The sequence below is a fragment of the Babylonia areolata genome, chromosome 35 (assembly GCF_041734735.1).
Source record: "Babylonia areolata isolate BAREFJ2019XMU chromosome 35, ASM4173473v1, whole genome shotgun sequence".
NCBI classification, from domain to species: Eukaryota; Metazoa; Mollusca; class Gastropoda; order Neogastropoda; family Buccinidae; genus Babylonia; species Babylonia areolata.
This window is the reverse complement of record NC_134910.1, coordinates 25,970,805-25,976,401: the sequence shown is the minus strand read 5'-3', so window position 1 is coordinate 25,976,401 and position 5,597 is coordinate 25,970,805. Positions and strand designations below refer to the sequence as shown.

General features: G+C 46.8%; 1 long non-coding RNA gene across 1 annotated transcript in view; it reads left to right on the top strand.

Annotated features, from left to right (window-relative positions):
- The first annotated feature begins 2,724 nt into the window (after nt 1-2,724).
- The window catches only part of LOC143278085 (uncharacterized), a 3,867-nt gene continuing 994 nt past the window's right edge, over nt 2,725-5,597 (top strand). Inside the window, exons 1-2 of the long non-coding RNA XR_013053824.1 lie at nt 2,725-2,841; nt 3,599-3,721. This is a non-coding gene — a long non-coding RNA (uncharacterized LOC143278085). The remainder of the gene's footprint in view (nt 2,842-3,598; nt 3,722-5,597) is intronic.

The following is a 5,597-nucleotide window of genomic DNA, read 5'->3' as shown; positions in this document are numbered from 1 at the left end:
GTGGCTTTTCTTCCCCTTGTGTCTGTGTGTCTGTGGCTTTTCTTCCCCAAATGTCAGTGTGTCTGTGGCTTTTCTTCCCCCTGTGTCTGTCTCTCTGTAGTTTTTTTTCTCCTTTTGTGTCTGTGTGTCTGTGGCTTTTCTTCCCCTTGTGTCTGTGTGTCTGTAGCTTTTTTTTCCTTTTGTGTCTGTGTGTCTGTGGCTTTTCTTCCCCTTGTGTCTGTGTGTCTGTGGCTTTTCTTCCCCTTGTGTCTGTGTGTCTGTGGCTTTTCTTCCCCTTGTGTCTGTGTGTCTGTGGCTTTTCTTCCCCTTGTGTCTGTGTGTCTGTGGCTTTTCTTCCCCTTGTGTCTGTGTGTCTGTGGCTTTTCTTCCCCTTGTGTCTGTATGTCTGTGGCTTTTCTTCCGTTTGTGTCTGTGTCTGTGGCTTTTCTTCCCTTGTGTCAGTGTGTCTGTGGCTTTTCTTCCCATTTTTTCTGTGTCTGTAGCTTTTCTTTCCCTTTATGTCTGTTTGTCTGTGGCTTTCCTTAGTAATAACAATGGGTACTTATATAGCACACTATCCAGAAATCTGTTGTGGGTGCTTTATAAAACACTTTAGTTTGCATAACACATTACATCAATGTTAGTACACACTCCAAAATGAGACTAACAAACTAACACACACACACACACACACACACACACACACACACACACACACAACGCATATATACATTTTAACATGCATATGTACATAGCACCTGTCCTCCACACACACACAGACACACACACACACACACACACACACACACACACACACACACAGACATGCTGGGTCAAACAAATGAACACACACAAATACACCTTCATACACATTCTTGTGTACGTGTACACATTCATATGTATACACACATAGTCAAGCACATCACACGCAAAGAAGAGGACCTGCCACAACTGAACTTATTGCTTTGGGAAGTTTCAGTTTCAGTAGCTCAAGGAGGCGTCACTGCGTTCGGACAAATCCATATACGCTACGCCACATCTGCCAAAAAGATGCCTGACCAGCAGCGTAACCCAACGCGCTTAATCAGGCCTTGAGATTTGAAAGAGGTGAGTTTTGAGACCAGATATGAAAGAGGCAAGGGAGTCAGAATGACGGAGGTTATCAGAAAACTTGTTCCATGTCTTTGACGATTGAAAAGAAACTTATCTGTGTCCATAGGTCTTACTTCTGACGTGAGGTATCCTGAGAAGTCGAGTATCAGAGGGAGAACGAGGCTGGCGAGATATGGAGGAGTTCAGAAAGATACTTTGGGCCAGATCCATTGACTGCAGAAAAAGTCAGAGTGGATAGCGTTTGGTCCATTCGATCAGAAACGGGCAACCAGTGGAGAGATTGCAGGAGAGGATAAACCTGATCAAATTTAGCAGCTCTGCAAATGAGTCTGGCAGCCTTATCCTGAATTCGTTGAAGTCTGTCTTACAGATATTTGGGAAGGCCAGCCTAAAAAGAATGGCAAGGATCCATTCTTGAGAGAACCTAAGCACATACAAATGTTTTGGTTGCATCAGTTGAGAGACAGGGGAAGACAGAAAATGATTCTTCACAGTTCAAGACTGGCAACTTTACAGACATTACAGTCCAATTGTGCTGTTGGAAGGAAAGAGACTGCTAACAGAAAACGAAAGTGAAACAGGCATGATGTTTCAGGGGTGAAGGTCGGGAGTGGCAGTGACAAAGGTCAACAGTGTGTGTGTCATGACTGTCACGATGTTTCAGGGGTGAAGGTCGGGGGTGGCTGTAACAAAGGTCAACAGTGTGTTTGTCATGACTGTCGTAATGTTTGAGGGGTGAAGGTCGGCAGTGGCAGTGACAAAGGTCAACAGTGTGTGTGTCATGACTGTCACGATGTTTGAGGGTTGAAGGTCGGGGGTGGCTGTAACAAAGGTCAACAGTGTGCGTGTCATGACTGTCACGATGTTTCAGGGGTGAAGGTCGGGGTTGGCTGTGACAAAGGTCAACAGTGTGTTGTCATGACTGTCATGATGTTTGAGGGGTGAAGGTCGGGGGTGGCTGTGACAAAGGTCAACAGTGTGTTGTCATGACTGTCATAATGTTTCAGATGTTCATGACTGTCATAATGTTTCAGGGGTGAAGGTCGGGGGTGGCTGTGACAAAGGTCAGCAGTGTGTTGTCATGACTGTCATAATGTTTCAGAGGTTCATGACTGTCATGATGTTTGAGGGGTGAAGGTCGGGGGTGGCTGTGACAAAGGTCAACAGTGTGTTGTCATGACTGTCATAATGTTTCAGAGGTTCATGACTGTCATCATGTTTCAGGGGTGAAGGTCGGGGGTGGCTGTGACAAAGTTCAACAGTGTGTTGTCATGACTGTCATAATGTTTCAGGGGTGAAGGTCGGGGTTGGCTGTGACAAAGGTCAACAGTGTGTTGTCATGACTGTCACGATGTTTCAGGGGTGAAGGTCGGGGGTGGCTGTGACAAAGGTCAACAGTGTGTTGTCATGACTGTCAAGATGTTTCAGGGGTGAAGGTCGGGGGTGGCTGTGACAAAGGTCAACAGTGTGTTGTCATGACTGTCACGATGTTTCAGGGGTGAAGGTCGGGGGTGGCTGTGACAAAGGTCAACAGTGTGTTGTCATGACTGTCACGATGTTTCAGGGGTGAAGGTCGGGGGTGGCTGTGACAAAGGTCAACAGTGTGTTGTCATGACTGTCACGATGTTTCAGGGGTGAAGGTCGGGGGTGGCTGTGACAAAGGTCAACAGTGTGTTGTCGGGGCTACATGTGAAAGTGACGTGTGTCAGTGTGACACTTCCGTCAGCGAAAAGAGCGGCGACCAATGCAGTGAGTCTTGTCTTGTCGGTGTGTGTGTGTGTGTGTGTGTGTGTGTGTCTGTGCCTCTGTGTCTTTGTCTGTCTGCCTGCCTGTCTATGTCTCTCTCTTTCGTGTGTGTATGTGGGGAGAGGGGGACAGTGGGGCCAAAGAGGGGCGGGGTTAGGAGTTTGTGTGTGTGTGTGTGTGTGTGTGTGTGTGTATGCGTGTGTGTGTGTGGTGGGGTTGAGGGTGTCTGTCTGTGCGTCTGTGTCTTTGCCTACCTGTCTGTCTTTCTCTCTGTCTGTCTCTCCATCGCTCTCTCTCTCTCTCTGTCTGCCCTTCACTCTCTCTCTCTCTGCCCTTCACTCTCTCTCTCTGCCCTTCTCTCTCTCTCTCTCTCTCTCTGCCCTTCACTCTCTCTCTGTCTCTCTCTCTGCCCTTCACTCTCTCTCTCTCTGCCCTTCACTCTCTCTCTCTCTCTCTCTCTGCCCTTCACTTCTCTCTCTCAGTGTCTCTCTCTCTCTCTGCCCTTCACTCTTTCTCTCTCTCTCTCTCTGCCCTTCACTCTGTCAGTGTCTCTCTCTCTGCCCTTCACTCTCTCTCTCTCTCTCTGCCCTTCACTCTCTCTCTCTGCCCTTCACTCTCTCTCTCTCTCTGCCCTTCACTCTCTCTCTCTCTCTCTCTCTCTCTCTGCCCTTCACTCTCTCTCTCTCTCTCTGCCCTTCACTCTCTCTCTCTCTCTCTCTCTCTCTCTCTCTCTCTCTCTCTCTCTCTCTCTGTGATCCAGATCCCAAATCGGGGAAGGCTGGAAGTAAGTGTAAAGAGGACAAGGATTGTCCGAACATGGACTGCACCAGCTCCGTCTGTACCTGTGGAAAAGGCACCAGCACGACAGAGGACTTTGGATGTAGTGAGTTGATTATGACGGTGGTGGTGGTGGTGGTTGTGGTAGTGGTGGTGGTATGATGATGGTGGTGGTGATGGTATGATGATGGTGGTGGTGGTGGTGGTTATGATGATAATGATGGAGGTGGTTATTATGATGATGGTGGTGGTGGTACGATGATGGTGGTGGTGGTTATGATGATGATGTTGGAGGTGGTTATTATGATGATGATGGTGGTGATGGTATGATGATGGTGGTGGTGGTGGTGGTTATGATGATGATGTTGGAGGTGGTTATGATGATGATGGTGGTGGTGGTTATTATGATGATGGTGGTGGTGGTGGTGGTAGTGGTGGTGGTTATGATGATGATGATGATGGTGGTGGTGGTATGATGATGATGGTGGTGGTGGTGGTTATGATGATAATGATGGAGGTGGTTATTATGATGATGGTGGTGGTGGTATGATGATGGTGGTGGTGGTAGTGGTGGTGGTGGTGGTTATGATGATGATGGTGGTGATGGTATGATGGTGGTGGTGGTGGTGGTGGTTATGATGATGATGTTGGAGGTGGTTATGATGATGGTGGTGGTGGTGGTTATGATGATGATGGTGGTGGTGGTTATGATGATGATGGTGGTGGTGGTGGTTATGATGATAATGATGGAGGTGGTTATTATGATGATGGTGGTGGTGGTTATGATGATGATGGTGGTGGTGGTTATGATGATGATGGTGGTGGTGGTTATGATGATGATGGTGGTGGTGGTTATGATGATGATGGTGGTGGTGGTATGATGATGGTGGTGGTGGTTATGATGATGATGGTGGTGGTGGTTATGATGATAATGATGGAGGTGGTTATTATGATGATGGTGGTGGTGGTATGATGATGGTGGTGGTGGTAGTGGTGGTGGTGGTGGTTATGATGATGATGATGGTGGTGATGGTATGATGATGGTGGTGGTGGTGGTGGTTATGATGATGATGTTGGAGGTGGTTATGATGATGATGGTGGTGGTGGTTATGATGATGATGGTGGTGGTTATGATGATGATGGTGGTGGTGGTTATGATGATAATGATGGAGGTGGTTATTATGATGATGATGGTGGTGATGGTATGATGATGGTGGTGGTGGTAGTGGTGGTGGTGGTGGTTATGATGATGATGATGGTGGTGATGGTATGATGATGGTGGTGGTGGTGGTGGTTATGATGATGATGGTGGTGGTGGTATGATGATGGTGGTGGTGGTGGTTATGATGATGATGGTGGTGGTAGTTATGATTATTACTGTCGAATGACTGTCACCCTGTTGCTCTTTCCCTTATTGTTATGAAATACTTTGAATGACTCATCCTCAAATATGTAGATCTCATACGACTCCATACTTTGACCCAAATCAGTTTGCATACAAGCCCGACAGAAGTACTGGTGACACAACTCTTACTGTCCTCCACAACATTTAGAAAACCCGGGTTCTTGTGGTTGAATTCTTTTCATTGACTTCTCCTCTGCATTCAGTACTATCCAGCCTCATCTGATGGCCAAGAAACTCCTGTCCTACTATGTTTGCCCTTAAATTGTTCTCTGGATCACCAGCTTTTTTTGTAAATAAATCTCAGTCAGTCAGATTTCAACAAGGTTTGTCATCTGTAAAGTACACCTCCACTGGTTCCCCTCAAGGCACTGTTTTATCACCTGTTTTATTTATTTATACACAAATGATTGTACTGTCACTGGTACCACCCCTTTAGTAAAACATTCTGACGATTCCACACTGCAAGATCTATCAAATTCTGACAGTGTTTACTTTGACCGTGTGAAAGAGTTTGCATCCTGGTGCGAGAAAAACTGTTTGGACCTTAATGTGCAGAAGACAAAGGAAATGTTGACTG